Source organism: Nanorana parkeri, unplaced genomic scaffold, assembly GCF_000935625.1.
Source record: "Nanorana parkeri isolate BGI_ZX_2015 unplaced genomic scaffold, ASM93562v1 scaffold1133, whole genome shotgun sequence".
In the NCBI taxonomy this organism is placed as follows: Eukaryota; Metazoa; Chordata; class Amphibia; order Anura; family Dicroglossidae; genus Nanorana; species Nanorana parkeri.
The window spans coordinates 55,729-82,137 of NW_017307401.1; the positions used below are offsets into that span (position 1 = coordinate 55,729).

The following is a 26,409-nucleotide window of genomic DNA, read 5'->3' on the forward strand; positions in this document are numbered from 1 at the left end:
AACCCCCAATCCACAAATCCACATGCCCTGAAGAAACCACCAAAAAAATAAAGTTGGAAAAATAGAACAAAATTGCATTGCTGTATAAAGTACTGCTGAGATTTGTAGTCCTCTATAGCAGGTGCCATTTTGCATTGCTGCAATGCTGAATGGCATCTGCTATAGAGCACTACTAATACCAGCAGTACTTTATACAGCATGTCCATCAATTGGGCTACAAATAATAATCATTTTAGGTATTTACTTACCTTCACCTCTTCTGGCTGGTCTTCAACTGTTTTCTGGTGGGGGAGGCTGCAGAAAAACACCCCAGTGTGTGTCGGAGACAGCGTGGCCGTGTGCTCGCCCCCACCCCATCCGTTCCTCCACTCGGGGCTGGAGGATAGGAGCGGGGGAATCCCTGTGGGGAGCGGTGACTGGCAGTCACCACTCTCTGCAGGGAGATGATTGGGAAGTGAGCGAGCGATGTTATGTGTTCGCTCACTTCCCCATCTTCAGAGCCGATGTGTGACAGTTTCTTTGTCACACGTTGGCTTGAACTATGAGGATGAATGAAAATCACTCACCTCATACATCTCCTTTTAACCTTGGCTTTAAGTAAAGGATGCACAGGACCCTTTTACAGTTGACTGAGGTTATAATGAAACACCCTGGGATTTCAAAACCTCTGTATGGACACCGTCTTCTTGCTGTGTTTGTGGTGGTATATTCTTGGGTGACGAGGCATGCTTTTTTCTTTTTTTGTCCTTTAAATGTTTTTATAAAAAGCAAGTAAACAGAGCAAGGCAAACTAGGATGGACAGTTGGCAAAGTGGCAACATTCTGTGTGGATTTGCCCTGGGTTGGTCTGAGTTTGGCCAATGTAATTACCTTATATATTCTGTGCCTTATTCATTTTAAGGAACAAATATATATTTCACTAGGCTCCATCTACAAGTCAAAGAACATGTAATTTTGTTATATTTATACTCTGTTGTGTTTATTGAATAAACCAAATGAGAATAAACAAAGCTGTATATCGTATCAACCAACTGAAATAAAATATTTAGGGGTCTATTAAAAAAAAGGGTGAAGAGTTTGGAGAAGTGAACAATCTAGGACAACATAGCTGAACCGGTGAATGGTCTGATATGACCATGTCTTCTTTGGTCCCTGAGGATACCTTTGATACCAGGTTGGGTGACACAAGAAACAAGTCCAGGCGTGAGATAGAATCATGAACATGGGAGAAATGGGTAAATTCTCGAGTCAGAGGGTGAAGATATCGCCAAATATCTATAAATCCACCCTTTGGATCAGTGCTGAGAAATTTTGGTCTTGCGCAAGGTTGGCTTTAGAGGGGCACCCTTTGGTCCAGGAAGGATCTTCTAGGGTAGTCGGGACGGCGTTAAAGTCTCCCCCAAGTAGGACATATGTATCAGGGACAGAGGGGGATTGTCGAGACAACAACTTGTCAAAAAAAAGGCTTATTGTCCATATTGGGGCCATAAATATTCCAGATTTTAAACGTAGCCTGCCCAACCTGAATAGTAATGTGTGACCACCGGCCCCCCTCCTTGTCGTGTTGTTGGGAGAGTAAAGAATGAGATAAGTTTTTACTAATAAGAATAGCCGTCCCCGCGGATCGGCCCACTGAGGGTGCCCCCACCGCTGTTCCCACCCACATTTGCTTAAGGGGGGCTATGTCATCTCGATGTAGATGGGTTTCTTGTAACAGTGCAATATCCACCTTGTGTTTTTTAAGGTGACGTAATACCTGTCTGCTCTTTTGTGGTGTCCTGAGTCCTTTGACATTCCAGGAGGAAACTTTTAAGGCGGTTCCCATAGTGCCCGAGGTGGTTGAATGGTAGTATGGTCATAATAGACCAAGAAGAAATACAGTTGAGTCGTTACTTGTGTCCCAGTGCTCCAGGAACAGCTCAGAGTCACAGGACCTACGATACCTTGTGATGATAGGAGTGAACCATTAGTCACTAGGATGTCGAAGAGATTGGCAAAAGAGGTCTTCATCCACATGGCTGGATAGGTGCGTCCGCTCTTGGCTATCAGAGCAGAGACAGTAAGAACAAAAAGCAGAACAAGTACGTTAGCATTCAGGTAGGAACATATACCTGTCAGGAACTTCCTTTTTTCCGGATGGTGGTGTACGATGGTCTGGCCATCAATGCTGGGTGGAAGGTAGGCCCCTCGGAGAGCCAAGGTGATCTCGGGGTTGGCAACTTCCGGTTGCTCAGCCCCGCCACTTTTGAACAGAGTCTCGTAACATGTACAACAGAAGGAGAACAAATAAAAACTGTTATAAGTTCAATAACACACGTCAAACATATGCCATGTGTACGCCCATGCAGCTGGGCCACTTAATGCAGATAGATGGATTGTGAGGCAGCTCACAGATTCAGGCCTTTTTCTTCCGGGGTGGACTCTTAAGTGGGGAGTTGGGCTGCACCGTAGTAGGAGCGGACAAGTGGCTGTCCACATACCCCTTAGCCTGAGTGGCAGATGTGAAACGGATTTGATTGCCATCGGGGTCTGATAGGCGCAGGATAGCCGGATAAGCCAAAACAAACTTGATCCGTTTGTGCACTAGGGTTTGGCATACCTCGTGGAAAGAGCGGCGCAGTTTCGATAGCTCTGCAGAATAGTCCGCAAAAAGTAGTAATTTGTGGCCACCCGCTACCAGTTGGCGTTGCCTCCTGTAGGTTTGCAGAATATGGTGCTTATCCGAGTCGTCCAGGTATCTGACTATGACTGACCTGGGCCTTTCCTGATCTTTGGGGGGGGGGGGGGTCTATTCTGTGGGCCCTTTCCACTGCACAGGCAGACCTAATGCCCATAGCTCACGGGATAACAGAAGAACAGAAGCGCTGGAGATTATTAGGCAGAATGGATTCAGGGAACCAAATAATCCTAAGATTGTTTCTGCGGGATCTGTTTTCTAGGTCATCGACCTTGTCTTGCAGGTACTGAAGCATTTTTTTGTCGTCAGCGTAAGATCTAGCAGATCCAGTGGCATGATCCTCCAGGTCACTAACACGAATCTCTAGGGCCTGCATCCTAGATGTCTGTGCCTCCAAGGCCGCCGTGATAGGCCCCATATGTAGTTTCAGGGATTCTGCAAAGATGGTGCCTACTTCTGACCTCAAATGAGAAACAACAGTAGCTGCCAGTTGCTGATAGTCAATGGGGACATGGGGAGATGTTGTTTCAGACTCACCCAGTGCCTCTGCAGCATCGAGGGCTTTGTCATTCATGGCCGCTGATTCGGGCTGTGTGATCGTCGGGCCGGGCGAAATGGAGAGAGTGCGGAGGACCGGCTGCGAACCTGCAACGAATTTGTCCATGACCTGTGGGGTGTAGAGAGGCGATCCAGAAGCCTTGTGGGACGCGGTTTAGCTGCGGTATGTACGCTATATGTATGCGATGGATGTGGCGGGGAGCGGAGCTCCGGTATACACCGCTATTCCATCCAGCGCCGCAACCGGAAGCCCCCTACCAGGTCTATGTATGTTAAATTACAATAATTGATTCTCCACCAGAGAATGTTTGGTGAATGTAACATTTACTGCTTTATAAATAGAAAGAGTACCACTGGGCTGTTATGAATCTGCCAAACAGTATTCAGTAAAGAGCATGGGGGCAACACTAAAGCCACAGTTAGGTGGATATAACTCATTTAAGTACTTAAAACAAAAATAAAGTTAAAATTGACCCCAATATCCATTACAGCTTCCTCCTGAAGGGATTTTATTTCATAGAATTGAAAATCACCCTAACAAACCATTCTATTAATTTCCTTGGTCATTCGATTCTTTTAAACATTCTTGTAGGTAGACTCATTGATCGGTCAGTTATTGGTTTAATGTAGAGCATGTCAATCTCATCTTTATACAGGTAATAGAACTGCTTGTGATTTTTATGCTCCTTCTGCTTTTGTCCTTCATTGTATTCCTACAGAATATCTTTTACTCAGGCTTTGATTCACGTGGATAATGCCTGCCAAATCTCCCATGTAGCTGGGCACAGTACAAGGCAGCAGACTGCGGCAAGGTCCAAGAATGGAGTCAACTGAAACTGGGTCTGTTGCTAAAGCTGTAAACAGTTCCTACCAGAAAATAATAAATTGTTAGTATAAAAGTTTTGTTCTTTATCAGCTCCATTCATTCTCCTAAAGTGCTTGTATTAAAAGCCTTGTTTATGTGTAGGGGATGTTGGCTAAGTCATGTCTGACCACAAGGTTCAGTTGGTGACTTTGATGGTGGTGATACGTATGTTAACTGTCCAAGAAGAATAATGATCACTGAGAGAACTGCTTGTGGTTGCTCATATTGTCACACGGCCGAGAACTCATGGAACATTTATCCCTCAAAGCTAACAATGCGTTACAATCTGATTGCACAATCTTATTTTGGTCTACCAACAACTATGCAGTGCAAGGGCCTCCCTGTTTTGATATAAGTTGGACGGATAGTTTAAGTAGGTAATTGAATGTAAGTACTTACAATTAGCTTTCTATTGCGAAATCAGCCAAATAGGTCAGGTGATAAAACGCCACCACACATTTCACAGTGTTAATAGGTCATAGGTTGCTTTCATCCATTTTTTTAAACTGTTGAAATTGTATGAAACTTTCTTTGTGTGAGGCCACCATGAAGATATTCCAACACAGCATATGCAGGATGAAAGGACTTTACTTTTTTGGAGTGACCACTAAAAACATATACAGCTTGTTGGAAGATCTCTGTGTATGATAACAAGAACCTACAACAGTGCAAGTCCTGATTAACCTTAATAAAGTGATTCTGATTTTACATCTGCAAAAGAAAGTCCTTTATGCAAAGCAAATGGTTAATACTTACACCTCCTGGAAACTGCACCACTGGTACCAATTGTTTCCTGGATCTCCACTGGCTGAAACATCTTTAGCAAGTAGAACACTTCCATGAGTTGGATGTCTGGTGCCTGTGCTGTGGTTTTATTCACTGGCATAATAAGAACAAGGGAAAGCCATCACTGTGTACAGAATTCTTTTAAGTTGCAATAATACAATGACATGCCCTTTTAATTTTTTTGACAATTTTAGAAAATTGCACCATATGCAAACTGAAATGGAAATTTATAATAACATTAAATTACAAAATGTCTTTTGTAGTAATCATATATAGTAGGTTTAAGTCTATGTAAACCCTGACAATTAACTTCTCTTATTTGCCACACATTGGTCTGTTTAATATACTGTAACAGTGTCATGTACCTTTGGGAAGTCTGATTTGAAGAGGGCAGCCTCCCTCTCAACTCTGGTCCCAGAGCGCCTTAATGGGGGACAGAAGTGTAGGGATGCAGAGGGGCACAAATGCTGGATGAAGATAATTCTGCCAGGTAACAGTCTCTGCGATGCGGGAAATACCCTTGGCAAGGTGCAGGCACATCAGAGAGGCACTTTGAGGAGCGGGTCTTAAGGCTGTCCGTAGTCATAGCAGGTTGAGTCATTAACAGGTAGGCAACGAGGTACCAGTTGAAGGCTAGGAGCGTAGTCAGGAACAGGCCGAGGTCAGCAATGCACGGTCAGAGAAGTACAAGGCATCAGGCAGAAACGATGGTCAGAAGCAAGCCGGGGTTTCGGGAACACAGAAGAGCAGGGAGAGGTCAAGACAAGCCAGATGGGTAATGGATAACCAGATCAGAACACAGGAACTCAGGAACATGGGGGTAGCTGACAACCACACAGCACAGCTCTCTGTCTCTCTACCTGCACTGAATGTTATCACTTAGCATTCTAAGCATGTTATGGACTAGATGGTACCCACAATTAGCTGGGTAGGGTTCCCTCTCTTGTAGACTCTGACCCTTCTAGTCATCCTTTATATTCAGAGCTTCTACACTGGATGCTACATCCAAAAATACCTTAAGCGACTTGGAGGTTGGAAGTAGAGTCTGCCTTGCATGGATTACTCGTCTCCTGTCAATGAGTGCTTGTTGAATAATGGAGCGCCTACTAAACATCACATTATATTCTACAGTGTGGAATAATTTCATAGACTTCAACAGGTAATACTAAAGGAAAAAAAAGCCTGAAAAAAAATAAAACGAAAGCAGCCACCACATCTAAGGACGGGTAAGCTGCAACTAATCACATTTGTGATCCTGGATTTAGATACAAGGAAAGTCTGTGTATAAACCAATGGGCAAATCTCTCATCAAGTATGGTGGGTGATGAGATGTTTGCCATCTCTGCACAATCAGAATGACCTCTGCAATTTACATGTACCTGTACTGAATGTGAATGTGTTATTAAGGAATACTGACCTTTTCTGCAGGGGAGGTATATAATCCAGAATCAGTTGCAGATAGTTTCCAATATACTTAAAGCCTATGTCCACCTTTTGTAAGTGATTAGTATTTATTGTGGTGATGTAGAGGTGCAGTGATGATATATAGGTGTGTACGCTTTCATGACTCGCATTGAGGGCTTTCTTAAATTTTTATGGACTTTTTAGTGTGCCCAAGTCCTACAAATTGAAACTTTTCTCCACAGGAAACTCAGTCTGACACTGGGGTCAGATTGTAAAGCATCTGTCCCCCTCCGTGTGAGTCATTTTAACAAAATCACTGCACACCAGCTCTGCCTTTCCAGGTTACAGTACACTGCCCATGGCGAGTTGGCACTATGAATACTAATTATTAGGCGGAGATATCTCAGAGAGAGTTTTAATATGCACAGATTGCTTCCAAAGCACAGAAGCGCACATTTAAAAAAAAAAGGAAAGAGGCGATGAAGAGGACAAAAACGGTAAGTTCCTGTGTTCATATAAAGCTACTGCATATGCCTGCTTCATGTAGACTTTGTGTACATTGCTGGCATGTGTTTTAAAAGAAATACCTCAGAAAAGGTGGAAATAGGGTTTAAAAGTATCTACGAGCTGTGAGAGCTCTTCTGATGCCCATGAGTGTTTGTGATTACTTGGGCGCTATTTAGCAATCATGAATAATGTCTACATTCATCACACTGCTTCTGAATATTAGGCCTTGTGCACATAAGACTCCCTACACAGATACTGCTTACCCTGTAGAACGTGTTCCTCAACACTAGCCCTTTACTAGCACCTACATGTATTCTTTACAGACTTCTAGGTCTTTACAAAGCTATGTTTACTAGGCATAGTGTATATGAACTACTGTCATCAGTTTACTTGATACGATACCTGGAAGAGATTACCTGTTAGTGGTTCCTGAGGACTAGTTTGGAAAACACCATGTTCCTAGATGTTTCATAGGAAAACACGGAGCGCTTGTCAAAGCTCATGTTTGAACTAACACAGCTTACATCCTTCACCCAAAATGGATTTTCAGGCTTGCTCTGAGGCTCATTCCAATACACACTTCTGAAAGGAAATTCTAAGCCAGCACTAGAGGGGTTACATATCCTAGCCGGCCTGGAAATGCTTTGAAATTCCCCAGCAAGAATGAATGGTGTAGCAATGGAAAATCTAGACTAGCCAGCTTTATCTGCAACAGAAATGATGATTATGTTAGAGTCCGCCTTTAAACAATGTCAATGACATACCACCCACACACCTGTTGATGTATGTACAGCATGCTCTTAGCAGCACTGCAAGTAATAACATGGATGAGACTATACAGATTTGAAAGTTAGTAGTAGTTAGTCACATTCAATCGGAATTATTCTGTAATACTGAAAACATTTCGTAGAACCTTCAGAAGACATCAGCATATGAAAGTTTTATTTCTCATCTCCAGCTGGATGGAGATCCTAGGCTGGATATGAGCAATAATGATCTTATTCTACAGGTATGCAGAAATCTAATTTTGTCATTAGCAGATTTTCCAAGAAGAGAACAAGTGATGCAAAAATGAAAGAGTAACCTTTAACTCGCGTATAAACAGCCCAGTCAACAATATGATTGGGATTAAAAGTCTCAGTGTTTAGGCAAAAACAAGTTAGACTGCCAAAATCAAACATTTTATTCCTTAAGAAAAAGAAATGTGACTTATCCAGGAAGACTTATAAAGATGCCTGAAATAGGCCTACACATATTTTTTAAAATCAAGATTTTTTTTTTCATCTAAAGCAGTTTTCCTTACTATTTCATCTTTGTCTTCCTTCGGTGTTGAGTGTAACATGAAGTGGTTGGAAGTGAAATGCCCGCTGTATTGGTGGTGCTGACAGGAACATATTTTGAAATGTTCCGTGTTGAGATCTTCCGTGTTGCGTGGAAGTAACAAGAAGTGAATGGAACACAAATGGCCGCTCTGTTGGTGGTGCTCAGAGGAACTTACTTTGAAATGTTCCGTGTTGAGATACTCCATGTTGCGTGGTAGTAACAAGAAGTGAATGGAAGTCAAATGGCCGCTCTGCTGGTGGTGCTGACAGGAACTTACTTTGAAATGTTCCGTGTTGAGATCCTCCATGTTGCATGGAAGTAACAAGAAGCGAATGGAAGTCAAATGGCTGCTCTATTGGTGGTACGGACAGGAACTTACTTTGGGATGGGATATGTCAGATATTGACATTGAAAATAGATATTGATATACAGTGCTTAGTTTAACTGTCTCTGTCATGGGACTAGCATAACTGACCTTCCTTTGAGAATTCTAGTTCCCTGGCTGTAAAGCATGTTTGTTCTGGGTCTGTGGCTCAAAAGTACTGAAGCCCTACACATCAAGACATCTGGAATTTAAAAAAAAGGCCAACAATGGCAGCCTTCCTACGTTTCTCATGACAAAGTCACTTTAACGCTAAACCTCAGGCAAACATCTATATATGCAGATGAATATACATATATATATTAAAAAAAAATTTTTGAATTGTGTTCAACCATGAAATTTACACTCACTTTTTAAACTTTTCACCATTGCCACCCATATCCTTTCCCTTTCTTATACTGTATAGTGATATTATTGTTTGCAGTTTCTTCACCAGCGGACGAGGAGTAGTTGGTTCATTTCTGGCATCCTGGGTATGTTGTGATGTGAAGAGTGCCTCTGCCAGGATGATGTTATCCAATCACTTTGGCATAGGCACTCATATGCGTCCTTCATTTTCTTTACTTCAGTCCATGCATGCGTGGTATTTGCTGCCTATGTCAGTGGAGGGCGGAAGTTAGGGAAAGTGAACTAGGAGCCAAGACGCAAATAAGATGGCATCGGGGGGAGAGCAGCCTACACTCAAAACATTCAACAAATGTGGGCTACAATGGTATTCTTATGGAGCATTTATAAATAATTTGCTGAATGAAGTAAATGGGATTCTGATTTCTTTTGGAGGTGGGCGGCAGACCAGTACTGCCCTGCCCTTCATGCCCCATTTCTCACCCACAGTAGCTTAACTTTGATTGGAATAGATTGGTATGAACTATACTAAGTTGGTGGAGCATTTTTTCCTAAATACCTCCCCAGGCCAGTGGCTTTATTACCATTCTGTAGCCAAGAGTGAAGTCTTGACCTTAAATCAAAGCCAGTAACAGGTGAAGAATTAACAGAAGAATTCAATTTTATGGAAGAAGAAAAAGTCCAGCTGTGTTACACCTAATTTTCTATATGGCTAGAGTTCAGTTTTAACATTAAAACTTTTATCTTGCTACACATAATTTCATAGAGAAATCTGGGACATTCTTGTTGAATTATATTTATAGCTAGTAGTAGCTGCTACTCTACAAATTAGATCATTGTTTTATTTCAGGCTTCAGAGAACTTCACAGATCATATGTACGTTCTTCCATGTAGGTGTCTCATAGGGCCTTGGAATATGATTGGAAATGAAGAACAGATGCCTAATCATGCCAGGGAAATGCAGTTAGTACAGTTTGGATGTTCATGTCTTGTAGATTCCTATGAGAAGCCTTTGATACAGTACAGTGGCTTCTATAAACATTCATGTTCTTGTATTTAAATTGGCATCGTTTTTGTGTCCAGTAGAATACCAGCAGTGGTAACATTAACAAAAAGCACAATGAAAACCCTTTATTTAATTTTCTTGCCCATTAAAATAATGCTTGGTGTAATTCACATCGTCTGCATCTCTTTATTGCTGTAAAGGGAATCTGACCCTGAGAAAAAGTAACTTGCAAAATTGGATAAAGTAGCAATTAAAGCCACCCCAGCTGTTCCCTAATGGTACCTGTGTATATAGGTTGTTGTAAGCTAGTTATTGCACCCTCTCTTATGTCACAGCTCTTTAGCAGTCTCAACAGATGTGAAAACTGTTGTGACAGTTGTGTAAAAAGAAACATTTCCTTTCAAAAGTCCTCCAGTGGACATTGGCATAATCCCTCCAACACTGATTAGCTGGAATTACTTTTCTTACACACCACCCAATAGAAAAAAAATATTTCAGCCAACCATGGATGATGTCATTGTCTCCTGGCAGAGTTCTAAAGGTAAAGTCAATTTTTACACAGAGTTTTTACAGCTGCTTATCCAGGTTATACATTCATTGACTAATCATCAAAAGTATTTCTACTACTGCTAATACCATTATGTTAGCCCCTACATACACTTGAGTGTGAGTGTTTTCAGGCAATTTTGAAGCTTTTTTTGCCCGTTTTGCATGTTTTTTTTTCACCTGAGTTTGAGCAGTGTTGATTTAGCCAATGGAAGGTGAATTACCAGGAGGAGGAGGCGGTTGTTAGATGTTAAATCGTTATGTGGACTTTTCAACATTCCCATTGAAGTTTATGGGGGCGTGATTCTACCTGGAAAAAAAGCTCTTATACTTTTTTGAATGATAGGTGACACAATGCAAAGGGGCACTATTGAAAATAATGGGATTCCTTATTTTGAGCATTTTTGCGCTTCAGGAAATGTGCAATTAAAATGCTCAGGTTTGAATGGAGGCTTACCCGTATCTTCAAAATAACAACAAAGGCGCCTTTAGACATGTTTAGTAATGACAATGTACAAACATATAGTTATAGATAATTGCCAGCTTTTTAATCTTTGCATACCTTATTTTTCTTTTTCCTCCCCAGTCTTCTGACAGCGGCCATTTTTACTAAGGGCAGAATAATATATCTCCCTTTACTTCCTGGAACTCTGGCACATGTGACTGGGACATGCGACCATGCATGCGACCATGCACATCATCTCAGGGGAGGTAAATGCCTTTCTGTGAGATTACATAATTTGTGTCCAAGTTGACCAAGAAATAGAAAAAAAATAATTTGTAAGTTAAATAAAAATATATTTGTTTAACTAAAGAATGTAAGATGATTTCATATCAGCATGCAGAGCTGCACGCTGGTGTGATTTTTAGTCAAAGGGGGTAAAGGTCCACTTTAACTTTCTAGGTTCCACTGCATGGCAGAAAGAGGCAGATAGTGGGAGTTCCAGCACTCTAAGCAAAACATGCTCTATAGGACAGTGCACCTAAAATATTTCAAGCACTGGGGGACAGGAGGGGAAGGTATTTAGGCAGCTTACAGGAGGGGATGAGCACAGGAGGGAAATCATTATTGTGGTGATCCCCTTTCCTGTTTCCATCTCTTAAAATCGAGCTGCCTTTGCTGGAAACTAGGAATAGGCTTATAGTAAAGAGTGCACCTAACAGCATGGATATTGCACACTATTTCTCATCGTAGAGATTTATCCAAGATGCTGTCAGGAAAAGCAGGTGTACACCATATGCTATAATCATGGTATGTGTTTTGTAACTGTTAGATATGGCGAAAAACAGATGTTTTGTGTTATTGAGTCAGACTTTGTTTGGTCTACTCTGTCTATGTTTCTGTCATACTGTATGTATGACTGGTATGACAGAAGTTGGTTCAAAGCTGGGCTGGCAGCAAAGTGAAGTTATAAAAATGGATTCTGATGGTAATTTACTTGTAAGAGCTTCCAGAACAATTAATGTATGGGGTATTTCAAACAGTGATCACTTCTCTCTCTCCATGTGCTTGCAGGGTATTAATGGTGACATTTTAGACTGAACTCTAGCCATCCCTATGCCGAGTGATGGCCAAGGGGCAATGGTACATTTCACTTTAACTTTATTTTATTCTTGTACAACTTCTGAAGTGGGTAATGCCTGTCACAGCTTTAGGTTCTGTTTCAGCTTTGTGTTATTGCAATGTTTTAAAGCATATCTGTCACTAGTATCCTTAGTAAAAGCACATGTAAACCAAAGGGCTGGTAAGCAGTGACATATTCCAATTTTGTTAATTTTCTTGTTGGGTTTACATATACTAAGGACTCCTGTACATAAGCGTAAAAAAAAATACTTAAATGTATGCAGGATCGTATATGCTTAAAAGATGGTTTGTAGTGCAAACATTTATTTATACGCATATGTCTGCATAGAATTGAAACTCACTCAACCATCACATTCTCAAACAACTCATTCCCACACAGCTATCTCCTCATGTATCACTTGCCCCTCCCTTTTAGATGGTAAGCCCTCACGGGCAGGGCCCTCCTCACCATCTTGTATGGAATTTTATTGTGATTGTAATGTCTTCCTTATATTGTTAAGCGCTGCACAAACTGTTGGCGCTATATAATCCTTTATTATAATAATAATAACAATAATAATAAATGCATACGAGCAGCTGTCAACGTCGGTGAACGTGGTGCTGCAGGATTTGCAAGACACTTGCCCAGCGCACTACAATTACCAGTTAACTGCTACTGCTGCTTTACTTAGCAACAAACAAACTGAGGAACAAAACTTAAACCCACGTAAACCCCAATAATATAGTTACCCTACTAGTTAATTTAAAGTAAACACAAATAAGAAACCTGTTCAATGCTCAAGGGACATAACCGTGTGTGTCTTAAAGGTTGTTAAAGGTACACGTGCACACTAGAAGCATATTGTTCCAATCAAGAATAGGATCATCCTTTTATTTCCAGGAGACAGGAACAGGTATGGGACTAAATGGGTAACAGGATAATTAAACTCCGCTAACTATAGTATTTCCACAATGTAAATGGGTCAGATTTAAGTAAAGGAACCTGCAAACTGCCTCTGGGAAAGAAGGAAAAGTTTTAGTCAATAAAACATTAGTGGAGCCAGTGTCTTTTAGGATTAGACAAGAATGGAGGCAGCTTACTTCAACAAATCCAACCAGTTATTAGCTGCCAATGTGGTGTCAAAGAACTTGGTTGAACCATTGTGCTGAATGCAACATTTGCTGGGATAAAGCATGCTGTATAGGAAGATTCCTTTCATGAAGGCAATGATGCATCTCAGTGAAGGTTCTGAGCTTTCTCCCAGTTTCCTCTGAAAAATCTGGAAAACAGGAGAATTCTAGCGTTTCCGTACTTCAATTCAGGAGTTTCCTGTTAGCACCTAAGACCATATCTCAATCATGGATATTAAGAAACAGCACCAGAAATGGTCATGGTGGAGCTCCAGACACTTTTCTGACTATGGGAATCATGTGCGCACTCTTAACTACATATGTGAGGGATACCGACCAATGACACTTATGTTGTTGTGGTGCTGTCTGCATCTTCAGATTTAGTGGAAGGGATCATCACGGTCCATAGTAGCTCTGTCATGAGTGCAGAATGAGAAGTAAAGGCACCCTTCACTTCAGAGATACCAGATTCACTCTACCATAGGTGTCCTCTTATTGTATCCAGGTTGTTACAAATTAGGGTGCATCCAGTAGTTAGGTAGTCAATCTTTGCCATTAATGTGGCATTGCAGCCCTTAATGGCCTCAAGGATGGGCTTAGTATAAGTGGTAGAGGGATATATAGCTCGGGGAATGAAAAGCCATCACCCTTGGCTTCTGCATGCATCACTGTTTCAGAAGAAATGCGCAGAAATGATGGTCGAGCCAGAACATGTGGTTTCCCAGAGCGAGTGCCACAAGGCTTTCACAGACTTTTCCAGAGTCTTACCGACCTGAACAGGCACAGATTACCAGAAACTATAGTTCTCATTTTTGCGCAAAAGTTAAGGAGATGGGGGGATGAGATAGGCGGATAAAAACACAGGATACCAAGAGCTTCAAGAGACACCTGCTTCAGCTTACATCTCCACTAGATGACATTTTGTAACATTTTTTATGGCTTTTATCTATCATTTTTCACTCAAGGTCCGCTTTACTTTCCTGGAAGAATCAGATTGCCAAGTGCAAACATGTTGTTATTTATTCTTTTTACATAATGCTATCTTTTCTATGTTTTGTTTTATTTGATCCCTGATATTACTAATTTCCTCTCTTGTATCCTTTTGTTTCCTACTTTTTAATGTGCTTTCCTTGGTTTATTATGGTCAACGTGGAATTGCCTTTTTTAAGACTTCCTCAGCACTCAGAATGCTTTGCCTGGTATTTAATTTTGATTTGCTTTAATTCTAGAAAAACATTTTCAACGTTTTCCAACATAATTTTAATAACAAGATCATTTCTTTGATAGTATTTCATGTCTTTCTGACAATATTTCTGTTGGGTTATTAGTTTGTTCATATTTGAATGTGGATCAAAGGTTGGAATGGAATTGTGCAATTTTTTTCCTTTGGAATGAAACTATTCTATTGTACCCTATAATATTATTAGATAAACATGTTTGCTTAACTTGGGTTATCATATCAGTCTGGATGTCACAACACTTCTTAAAACTCAACCTTTCAAAAATTGAGCTCATAATATTTCCTCTCGCCCGCACACCTTCCCCCAACTTTTCCCTTGAGATTGTTAACACAACCATCCATTCCTCCCCCCATGCCAATGTGCTAGGTGTCATCCTTGAATCAGACCTCATCTTTCTTCCCCACATCCAATCCCTATCTAAATCCTGCCGCCTTCACCTTCGTAACATCTCCAAAATACGCCCCTTCCTCACCAATAAAACCGCAAAACTACTCATCCACTCACTTGTTATCTCTCTTCTTGACTGCAACACCCTCCTCATTGGCTTACCTCTACACAGACCCACTTCAGTCAATCATGAATGCTGCTGCTAGACTCATTCAGACTCATTCACCTAACCAACCACTTATTGTCTGCAACCCCCCTCTGACGATCCCTGCACTGGCTTCCAATAGCCCAAAGGATAAAATTCAAAATATTGACAATGACTTACAAAGCCATCCATAACTCTGTCCTTGGCTATATCTCAAACATTGTCTCAAAGTATCACCCTGACCGCCCCCTCTGCTCTTCAAAATACTTTCTGCTTTCCAGCTCCCTTGTCAACTTCTCCAATGCTCCTCTCCAGGACTCTCCCACCCTCTGGAACTCTTTACCCCAACTTGTCTGTCTATCTCCCACTCTAACTGCCTTTAGACTATCCCTTAAGACTCATCTCTTCAGGGAAGCCTATCCCACCTCAACCTAACCACTCAACCATCACGTTCTCAAACAATTCATCCCCACACAGCTACCTCCTCAGGTATCACTGGCCCCTCCCTTTAGATTGTAAGCCCTCATGGGCAGGGCCCTCCTTACCATCTTGTCTTGAATTGTATTGTGATTGTAATGTCTTCCTTATATTGTAAAGCGCTGCGCAAACTGTTGGCGCTATATAAATCCTGTATAATAATAAGCTCCGATCCTCCACTCACTTTATTAGTTATAAAACATTTTTTTAGTAATCACTTAGGGGTGTAAGTATGCCACACAGCAGAAAGTGTGTCAGATATAAAGAGGCCTTCCAAGCTTGCTCCTGTGATGGACTACAATCTCAATACAAATTAGTAAATTAAACGTGAGGTTGTATTCCATCACAGGAGCGAGCTTGGAGCGGTGACTACTTTACAACACACACAGGGGCCATGCGGAACAAAAGTAGCCACCCTCCAGAAGGAAGGACAGTGTCGGCACCAATTCAGAGATGATTTGAGGATCTACAGCTGAGTGATGCACAAATAAGATACAATGAGGGGAATTGATCAAAACTGGAGCAGACAAAATGTGGAGCTGCTGTGCATGGCAACCAATTAGTATCTCTCTTCAGTTTGTTCAGTTAAGATTTGAAAATGAAAGAGAGAAGCACAGCTGCTCCTGATTTTGTCTGCTCCAGTTTTGATAAATTCCCCTCATTCTTGTTAATAGTTAAGGTACTTGAATGCATTTTCAACATTTAACTTCTGAATTTAGTGTTACTTTAAAATAGCCCTTGTAACCTTATTATTTAAGAGAGAGAGAGAGAGTGCTGACTTTCATTAACCTACTGTTTAACCTCTTGCCGTCCGCCCGTAGTAGAAAAACGGACTGACGGCACTGCTGCATTGGCCGTTTGCCGTCGCCAGACGGCATTTTTTTTCTGCTCGCGCGCGCCCCCTAGCGGGCACGCACGTGCAGAAAAGACCTGTCCAATGCGAACACCCGGTATCGGGTGTTTCACATATAGGCGATCAGCGGGTCCATAGCCCGCCGATCGACTATATGTGCTCGTTTGCGTCCCGGGATCCGCTGCCCCATCTGCGGCCCGGGATCGGCTCGGAGGGCGTCAGGAGGAGGAGGACGGGAGATCAGCAGACCCCAGGGTTGAATAAATACCACCAAAAGAAAGCTCTATCTGTCCTCAAAAAAGGGTATAAAATTCATTTCAGTACAGCGCTGCATGACGGAATAAATGTCAGTCAAAGTACCGCAGCGCTGAATACTGAAAAATGGCCTGGATGGGAAGGGGGTTTAACACCGCGGATGTCAACTGGTTAAAGATCTCATTTTCTCCAAAATGACAGGTGCACTTTACTCACATCCAAATACCATTTTCAGTGGAGTCCTTACAAGTTTTAGAAACAATTACATGTGATTTTGATGAATGGCAGAACATTTTGCACGATAAGTGCAATTTTTGTTTTCTAATTTCTATAACTAGTACTTTCTTAATTCGCTTCTTAAATGACCTAATAATCTTAAAGAACCTTTGAGCCATTTGGTTCAGAACAATTTGTTTCAACAATAAAAGACAAACTGCATGTCGTTCTGTACCCTGGTTAATTACATTACGTGATATGAAATATTAGAATAATCAGTCCCATTTCTCATTAGTCTTATCATTCTGTGATCACCGTGTAATTTCATTAATAATAGTTTTAATCTAATTTTTTTTGCATGCGATAGATGTTGAATTAGAAAGAAAGCCAATAATATCTTATTCATCATTTGCTCTCCTTATTGTATAAATGAATTATCATTGCTGATGAGGCATTGTTTCATGTCTGCTGCAATGCTGCCAAAGGCAATTGTGATGTTATAAGTTCTGTTAAAATACTATCAGATCAGGTTCGCTATAATATTACATAAAAGTACAAAGTCATTTGGCAAAGAGGAGACAATGAAGCATTGCAGGCCATAGAGCAGCCTCCATCTAACCCCTGCAGAGAGATCATGGAAGTCTTAGCACAGAACATGTAGTGGTGCAAGAACAGAGGTTACAATGAATGTGGTAAACTGTTCCTGGGAACTCATATGGCCATCCTTACAGTTTTCTTTTTTTATGACTGGAGACTTCCCAGAGCTTCCAGGCTTATGTGTCATTTATACTGACCACGGAGACCAAGGGGTGTGAGGGCCTAAAGCAGGGATAGACAAACTCCGGCCCTCCATCTATGGTGCAACCACAAATCCCGTTAGGCATTGCAAGACTCTGAAAGTCACAGGTAAGACACTTAGAGACACAGACATGATGGGATTTGTAGTTTCACCACAGCTGGAGGGCCAGAGTTTGCCTACCTCTGGCCTAAAGGATGCTATGTGAACCAGATGTTGTCTATGCTCTTTAATCTGTTGGTGGGATCTGCTATCCAAACCTGCTGGAATCTGTGGTCATCCATCAAACCTGCCTATGCTGAGTATATATGTATACTCATGTGTAAAGAAAGAGTGCTTAGCATACATAGGAATAAGAACTGAGACTGAGTACTAGCTCCTCTGCAAAGACAGTACCACTCACCCTGACATTGCATCCTTAGGATGAGCTGTGCTTAGGGATGCACCGATACGTTTTTTCAGTGTCTTGTGACAGTTTATATAAAACAATACAGACTAATGATTTTAGGACAGTGATGAAGTGCCAGGGCCCAGTCGCAGCGGCAAATGCTGCACTCCTGGTAGTTCCGCCACTGACACCGAACTGTAGAGGGACTACAAATCCCAGCCATACAGAATGGCACCGGCTATAGAGGACTACAAATCCCAGCAATATATTATACAGCAATGCAGAATGGCACCGGCTATAGAGGACTACAAATCTCAGCAATACAGTATATAGCAATGCAGAATACCATCAGCTATTGAGGCTACAAATTCCAGAAATACATTATGCAGCAATGCCAAATGGCAACCGTCTATAGAGGACTAAAAATCCCAGCAATACATTATACAGCAATGCAGAATAATATGAAGCTACATACTCTGTGCTAGTCCAGGCCTGATGTCTCCAGCAGAGGATCTCAGAAGGGCTGTGGAGGGTCTCTGGTGAGCTGTGGAGGATCTCAGGAGGCTGTGCAGGGGTCTCAGGGGTGCTTTGTGGGGTTTCCAGTGGGCTGTGCGGCATCTCAGGAGGTTGTGCAGGGTCTCACCAAGGCTGTACAGGGTCTTAGGAGGCTGTGCTGGGTCTCAGGAGGGCTGTTTTGGTTCTCAGGGGGCTAGTCAAAAAGTCAAACCTTTCTTCTCAGGATGCTGTGTGGGGTCTAAGGAGGGCTGTGCAGTGTCTTGGGGGTGCTATGGAGGGTCTCAGGAGAACTGTGTGGAGTCTCAGGTGGGCTGTGCGGGGTCTCAGGAGGGATGTGCAGGGTCTCAGGAGACCATGCAGGGGTCTCACCAGAGCTGTGCAGGGTCTCAGGAGGCTGTGTGTGGTCTCACCAGGGCTGTGTGGGATCTTACCAGGGATGTGCAGAGTCTCATCAGTGCTGTGCGGGGTCTTACCAGGGCTGTGGGGAGAGTTTAGTGGGTGGCGGAGTTCCACAGGAAGGAGGAGGAGGAGATGTACTCGTGAAAATGTCCAGTATTGGCATCGATACCGATATCGGTGCATCCCTAGCTGTGCTAATAACTTTCTGTACACACTGCCTCTTCTGAACACAAATCCCAGATGGAATTATCCAAGGCCAAGGAAGAAAAACTGGTGAACTGGCAACAGGGCACGGATGACCAAGGCTCTCTGATGCACGCGGGGAGAGAAGGCTGGCCCGTGTAGACCTATCCAATAGAAGAACTACTCTAGCTCAAATTGCTGAAAAAGTTCACGCTGGTTCTGATAGAAAGGTGTCTGAACACACAGTGCATTGCACTTTGTTGTGTATGGGGCTGCGTAGCCAGCAGACTGGTCAGGGAGCCAATGCTAACCCCTGTCCACCACCAAACGCACCTACAATGGGCACGCGAGCATCAGAACTGGACCACGGAGCAATGGAAGAAGGTGTCCTGGTATGATGAATCACATTTTCTTTTACATCATATGGATGGCCAGGTGCATGTGTGTCGTTTATCTGGGGGAAAGATGGCACTATAGACAGCATGCTAGGTGTTGTAGGCAGTGTAATGATTTGGGCAATATTCTGCTGGGAAACCTTGGGTCCTGCCATTCATGTGGATGTTACTTTGACACGTACCACCTACCTAAACATTGTTACTGACCAAGTACACCCCTTCATGGAAATGGTATTCCCTGATGGCAGTAGCCTCTTTCAGCAGGATAATGGGCCCTACCACATTGTAAATATGATTCAAGAATGGTTTGAGGAACACAACAATGGGTTTGAGGTGTTAACTTGAACTCCAAATTCTCCAGATCTCAACTTAAGTGCAAGAAAAATAAGTCCAATCCAGGGAGGCCCCACCTCGCAACTTACGGGACTCAACTCAAAGGATCTACTACTGATGGCTTGGTGCCAGATAACTCAGGTCTAGTGGAGTCCATTCCTCGATGGGTCAGCAAAAGGGTGACCTAATCAATATCAGGCGGGTGGTCATAATGTAATGGATGATCGTTGTAAATGCTGCAATATGTTAACAACACTGGTTAGAACTGAGGAATCTACTTGGATGAGTGGTGAAACATCTTCAGCATTACAGAACAACATAACTACTACTAACCAACTCATATCTATTATAAAAATATATAATTAATTAGAACTCCAGGCAAACAACTAAATACACAGATAAAGCTCAAACTTTAATACATTTTTTACAGTGCAAATGCTCTGCAGTGAAAACAGAACCATTCCCTTCAGTCCCTGACAAAGGAGTTTATAATCTAACGATACCAATGTATAGGTTAAATGCCCAACAGAAAGAAATTTGGATGGAAGCGTTCTGACTAGAGGTGCATCGAAATAGAAATTTCAAAACCGTAACAAAACCGAAATAAAAAAAATTGTCAGGCCGAAAACCGAAACCAAAAATGTTTTTTATTTTAATTTTTTCAAATGTTTCAATTTTTTTATTAAATATTTTTATTTTTTACTTTACTTTTAGGGCCTTCGGGAAATATTAGGGGTCTAAACAGACCCCTGATATTTCCCTTTTGAAATAGAGGACTTTTTGTCCTCAATCTCTTTTTCTATCTCTTTTTCTGTATCCCCTGTTATCAATGAACAGGAATCCTCTATACTGAGTGTTCCTGTTCATTCATAACATGAGAACATAGTATGTTTACTATAACCACAATCATGAATGAACAGGAGGTAATGTGGATGACTTCCCATTCATTCCTAATTGAGGATATAGTAACCATACTATGTCCTCAATTATGTACAAACACTCAGCGGTCACTAATCGCTGAGTGTTTGTTCCCGCTCTCCGGCACGCTGTCACAGGAGGCTGAGCGGGGCGGTGCATGGAGGAGAGCTCAACCTCCAGTGACAGGGCGGGCTGTCTCCGCCCACACACCGCTCTGTGATAGGAGGCTGACCGGTGTGGGAGGAGAGACGCCGGCCGCTCACAGCGCTCTCCTCCAGCAGCGCTCAGCCGCCTATCACACTTTCTTTCCTCCCTGCTGTGACACAGAGCAGCGCTCAGTGGGGAGGAAAGAAAGCAGGGATGCGCCGATGTATCAGCAGGACAATGGCACTATTGGCATTTAGCCAAAAGTGCAATTTCCGTCCGATATGTTTCGGTGGCCGATATATTGGTGCATTGCTAGTTCTGACCTAAAATTATGAATTTGGGTTTTATTGGGAATGGAAGTTATGATACATCTGTGCAAGATATTGAAGTACAGAGATATCACATTTTCAGAACAGGATCCATATAATCAGAGCTATGGTTCTATGGCAGTGAGAGTTGGACTATAGAAAAAAAAAGTCAAACCTTTCTTCTTGTGGTGTTGGAGAAAAGTGTTGAGAGCTTTTTGGACTGAAAGAAGAACAAATTATTCAATACTCGAGGAGCAAACCCAGACTACTCACTGGAAGGATTGACACTTAAACCAAAGCTCAGATATTTTGGCAACATTATGCAAAGACATACCTCACTGTTGAGTAATCATCCAATGCTGCAGAAGATTAAAGGTAAAGGAGATGTCAGAGGTTAAAGGGGAGAGAAAGTGTTCCTCATGCACTATATGTAAGGGTTATTAGAGTTTGGAGAGCAATTGTCACAGGCTTGGTGCATTAAAGCACATAAGGTCAGGGAGAGTCAACTACCTATACAAATGCTAGGTTGTGCATTATAAACTTGACGCTTGCACTGTATATGCTATGTTGTACATTATACTCCTGGGCCCTGCACTCAGGGCCGGATTCCCCACATGGCCACCGAGGCCTGGCGTCGGGGCGGCAGCGGTTTGAAATCTCCCGAAGCCCGGCACATACAGTTCCGGGCGCCGGATGGTAATTTGTTTTCTACATTTAGCCCTGCTTTGCACAAGCAGGGCTAAATGCAGAACTTGGAAACCACTTGTTTGTTTACAATTGATCTTGGCGATGTCAAGACTGCAGTGGTCCGTCCTCCCCCCGCCGCCGAGTCTCTCTCCTCGCTGGCCGCTTCAGGATGGAGAGCGGGTTATCAGAGCGGCAGGGTTAAAACTAACCCTGACGCTCTGTGTAAACAGTGAGTGGGGGAGAGCAGTCTTCCCCTCTCAGGTGTCACAGGAGTTTTAGCACAGTGCTGTGCTTGAACTACTGTATTGGAGGTGACAGGGTCAATAAAGAGAACCTGTCACCTCCAAATGCTATCACCCTGGGGCTTGTTAGCCCCTGTGTGATAGCAAGAAAGTTAAGTAAAAAAAATTTGATAAAAAAATAATTACATAAATAAAAAAAGTAAAAAATAATAAGTAATAATAATTAAATTAAAAAAAATTATTACAATTAATAAATACAAACTAAAAAATAATAAGAAAAAAATTATAAAAAATAATAAGAAAATAATTATAAAAAATTATAAAAAAGTAAAAGATGACAAGATAAATAAAAATGTAACAAGTTAAAAAAAATTAAAAAAATTAAAGAAACAATAAAAAAATTCAAACTAACCCTGCCGCCCCCGCTATCCAGTTAGCATTATCCAATGGGGGGGGGGTGTTTCTCAGTGATGGAGGCGCATTGAGAAACCTGGCCTTGGGGCAGCAGGGAGAGTAAATCTGGTCCTGCCTGCACTGTATATGTTATGCTGTACATTATAGTCCTGAACCCTGCATGATGTATGCTATGTTGTACATTATACTCCTGACCTCTGCAGTGCATATGCTATGTTGTACAATATACTTCTGACCCCTGTGCTGTATACACTAGGTTGTACATTATAGTCCTGACCCCTGCAGATTATACAGTAAGATAAATTGTACAATATACTCCTGACCCCTGCACTGTGCACACTATGTTGTACATTATAGCCCTAACCGCTGCACAGTATATGCTATGTTGTACATTGAACTCCTAATGTAATTTCAAAATTGATTTGAAATATTTTAAATCTATAGCTTTTACTAAAATAATTCCTGGTCTTCCTATCATGAAGGTTCAGGCATGTCTTGTCTCCCATCTGTGCTCTGGCATGGTCAGGTGGGCTTCTGATGGAGATTACGAGTGTCTGTTTAAACACAAATTACGCAGGTATCATTCACTGTCACCATCAAGAAACCCGCCCTGAGAAATGGCAAACAGCCATCGCTGGGTTACATGTAGACAGGAAGCGGCTTCAAAGAGACTACAAAAGATGAAAAAGAGGGGAAATTATTTTACCCCCAAAAAAGTATTTTTTTCTGATACAGCAAAGTAAATGTAATTGAAATTAGATTAAAGGCCTAACGTTTTTTTTTTTTTTTTTTTACATTTGCTATTGTCCATTAATCACAGTATTTCTTTTAATAAAGATTTTATGTCTCTGCTATGTTTTCTGCATGGAAGAACTGAACACAATACTTTCAACATTTCCCAGCTCTGGTGCATCCCAGGAACGGCTGTCAGTCTTTGGCAATGAAATTTCAGTGCCTATGACATTGCAGGCTTTTATAAACACTTGGGAAGATTCATGAGGTATCATTTATATTAAAATATTTCCGCATTCTCTGACTAAGCAGGACTTTGTATTTGTTACTAAGAGTTATAAAGTTAAAGGATGAAGTATTTGCTACCAATGAGGCAACACATATGTTGTACACATGTTTATAAAAAGTCCTTATAGATGTAATAGATGAGGTACATATAAATATATATATATATACACAAGATAGTCAGAGAGGGCCCCATGACTTGATTGTGAACACAACAGACTGTTCCATTTCAAGAAACAAGTGTAAAATATACTCTTATGGCATGTAGACAAAAGACTAGTCACAATGTATGAAACAAATTTATCAATCAATTGAACAAAATAATGAACACCAACATTTAATGAGAACAAGAACCTTTTACCTACAGCTTTCATTCCTCTTGTACAGGTGTCACACAGGACCTGGATGATGTGTAGCGGGATATTGCATCATTCTTTGATGCTCCACTCCCTAAGTGATCAAGTAGGTGGAAAACGACTTCATATTCTGTATTCCAGCACTTCTCAAAAAGGTTCATTGTTGTTTAAAGATAAGAGCATTTTCAAACAAAATGTACTAATGCTTCTTTTCGCTTCACTGCAGCCATGGCCACATTTGCTAAGTGCAACTTCGCAGAATGATTTGAATTGCTCTTTTTCTGGTCCTGAGCTCAAAAATAAAAAGGTTTGTTATGCTATGGGAGCATCTAGAAAAGTTAATCGTGCCTAAGATTTACTTGTGGCCTTGAATTCCTCCTGCAAAAAAGCAGTGCACTTTCTGTTATGTGAATGTGTCTAGAAATGTATGTGTCTGCAGCCTCATAGATGTATATCTGCAGTGTGGGATCTAAGGCACTGCAGCCTCTGACTGCTGGTCTCAGGAGATTTGGAGTGAGGTTTGGTGATTTTACTACTGTGCTGCTTGCTGGAAAGCAATCTGTACCTGAGGATGTGCAATGCAAGCATCTTCCAACTTCTACTTAATTTATGTTGATGACAAAATGTAACAAAAGCAAAGAGTTTTTCCCCTGAGGGAATCCCACCATAACTCCAAAGTATTCAAAAGTATAGTAAAAATATATATTTTTAATGAATAAATAAAAAATGCACACATTTTAAAAAAGACAGACATATATATTTTATATAAGAAATTCGTCTACCCCAATAAAGGGTTAACATACACGTGTATGAAAAGATGTTGTGAAAGCACTCACGGTACTGTTTATCCCTTTTTTCGAAGGAGAATGAAGGTCCACAAGTAAGATTTCACCTGCACATAGATTCAGACTGTGGATAGACTCGGTTCAGGAGAGGAATTATCCCTTTCTCGGCTTTTTTGTAGCTCCGCGGTAATTGTAGTGAGCCTTCGCTGAAGGAGTATCCTTATCTCGGCTTTTTGAATGTTGACCGCTAATCCGGCTAGCCTTTACTGAACCTTTGTCTTCAGTTGTGCAGTGTCTACGTCTTGAGCGGGATGAAATCCCATTAATTGGGTAAACAGATCATCGATTTGTGCTTGGTCTCTTGATCGTCCCAGACTTAAGTGTTTCAAAGATTTAAACGTTTGTAGATGGTATATAGAAGTTATTTCTCTCCTGGTTTCGCAATATCATTGATATGCCGTAAAAATATTTTAGATAGATGCGGCGGCCATTGCCGATAACTGACTTGCAGAGACACCAAGCCTAACGCCTATGACGTGGGGCTTTGTCAGAAGGGCGTTGTCTGGCGTGCATTGAAGCCTGCAAAGCATTGCAACTATGATCAGTGGATCACGAGTGCAATGCACAGGATCTTGCAGACTATTCCTGCAGCATAGTTCCTTACCAAGGTCCAGACCTTCAGTTATGAGGTTTGAGGAACTTATCAATGGATGGGGACACCAACACATTTGTGCTCCTTTGAAGCCTCTGTGCTGTGGTGGCAAATGGAGACTTGTAGTCTTTGCATTCATAGATCTTTTGAATTGGCCTGTGAATGAATAACGCGGCTTTGCCGACAGTGCGGTGTATTAAAAAAAACACAATATGGTAAGGGGAGAAGAACCCTGCGATCTAGTAAGGGGGAGTGGTTAGGTGGTGGTGGGAAGGCTGTGTATTGTGACCATGACTTCTGCCACAAATTAAAAAAATAGTCCCCAGCACACCAAAACAAATTATGTCAATTCTTCTTTATTGACAAAAGAAAGGTATGTTACAATGTGTAGCTACGTTTCAGAACCAGTTTGGTCCCTTCTTCAGGCAGACAGAGTGAAAGGACCATGGTTCAGAAACGTCTATCACTCCATTTGCCTGAAGTGAGTAATCGCTGGCAGTTCATGTTCCAGACCCCTCAACAGGGCTTGTGCCACAAGACAGTGCCAAAAGAGATGCAGAGCAGTTTCTTTTTCGGTGATACATCAGGGGCAATGTCTGTATCTGCACAGGTTTCTGGCATGCATAAAAGTTCTCAAAGGCAACCCAACCTGGTTCCATGCCAGATCTTTGTGCCTGTTGGTAAGTCTCTTAGATGACACACTGCTCCAGACAAATTTGCAAGTGTCCAGAGACAGGCCCAGAACAGTCTTGACAGTGTCCTTAGCTCTGATGAGCTTGTAGATAGTCTTCGGTTTCCATAAGTCAGGTTTAACTCCATGTAGTCCATGCTCCCTGATGAACGTGAAAGTGTCCAAGTAAAACCAAGGAGTGTTACAGTTGTAAGGGACAGAACTGTCCCATTTGTCCAAAGAGGCAGGGGGAAAAAACGGGACATGGAATTCCCCCGAAGAGTCCAAAGTTCTAGCAATCAAAGTCCTGCGGATGCAGTTACAAGCAAAGAAAACCCTCAGCATGGTGGCAAGGCAATGGCCCACTGGGCCCCCCCCCCCTCTCTTATCCCCCCGCATCCCCCTTCTGATGCCACTTTTGGAGAGCTTCGAATCTGCAGGTGGAGATTGCAGTACAGTCAGGGGAGGCTCTGAAAGTCCTGCTCATTGTAGCTGCAATGGATCATGGGAATATTATTTAAACCATGAATTAAGG

The 26,409-nt window shown here is 41.9% G+C and overlaps 1 long non-coding RNA gene across 1 annotated transcript; it reads left to right on the plus strand.

Moving 5' to 3' along the window:
* The first annotated feature begins 2,074 nt into the window (after nucleotides 1–2,074).
* Nucleotides 2,075–26,063, plus strand: LOC108796568. Its single transcript, XR_001941811.1, has 3 exons — nucleotides 2,075–2,085; nucleotides 15,817–15,820; nucleotides 25,935–26,063. It is a non-coding gene; the product is annotated as an uncharacterized LOC108796568 (long non-coding RNA).
* The last annotated feature ends 346 nt before the right edge of the window (nucleotides 26,064–26,409 follow it).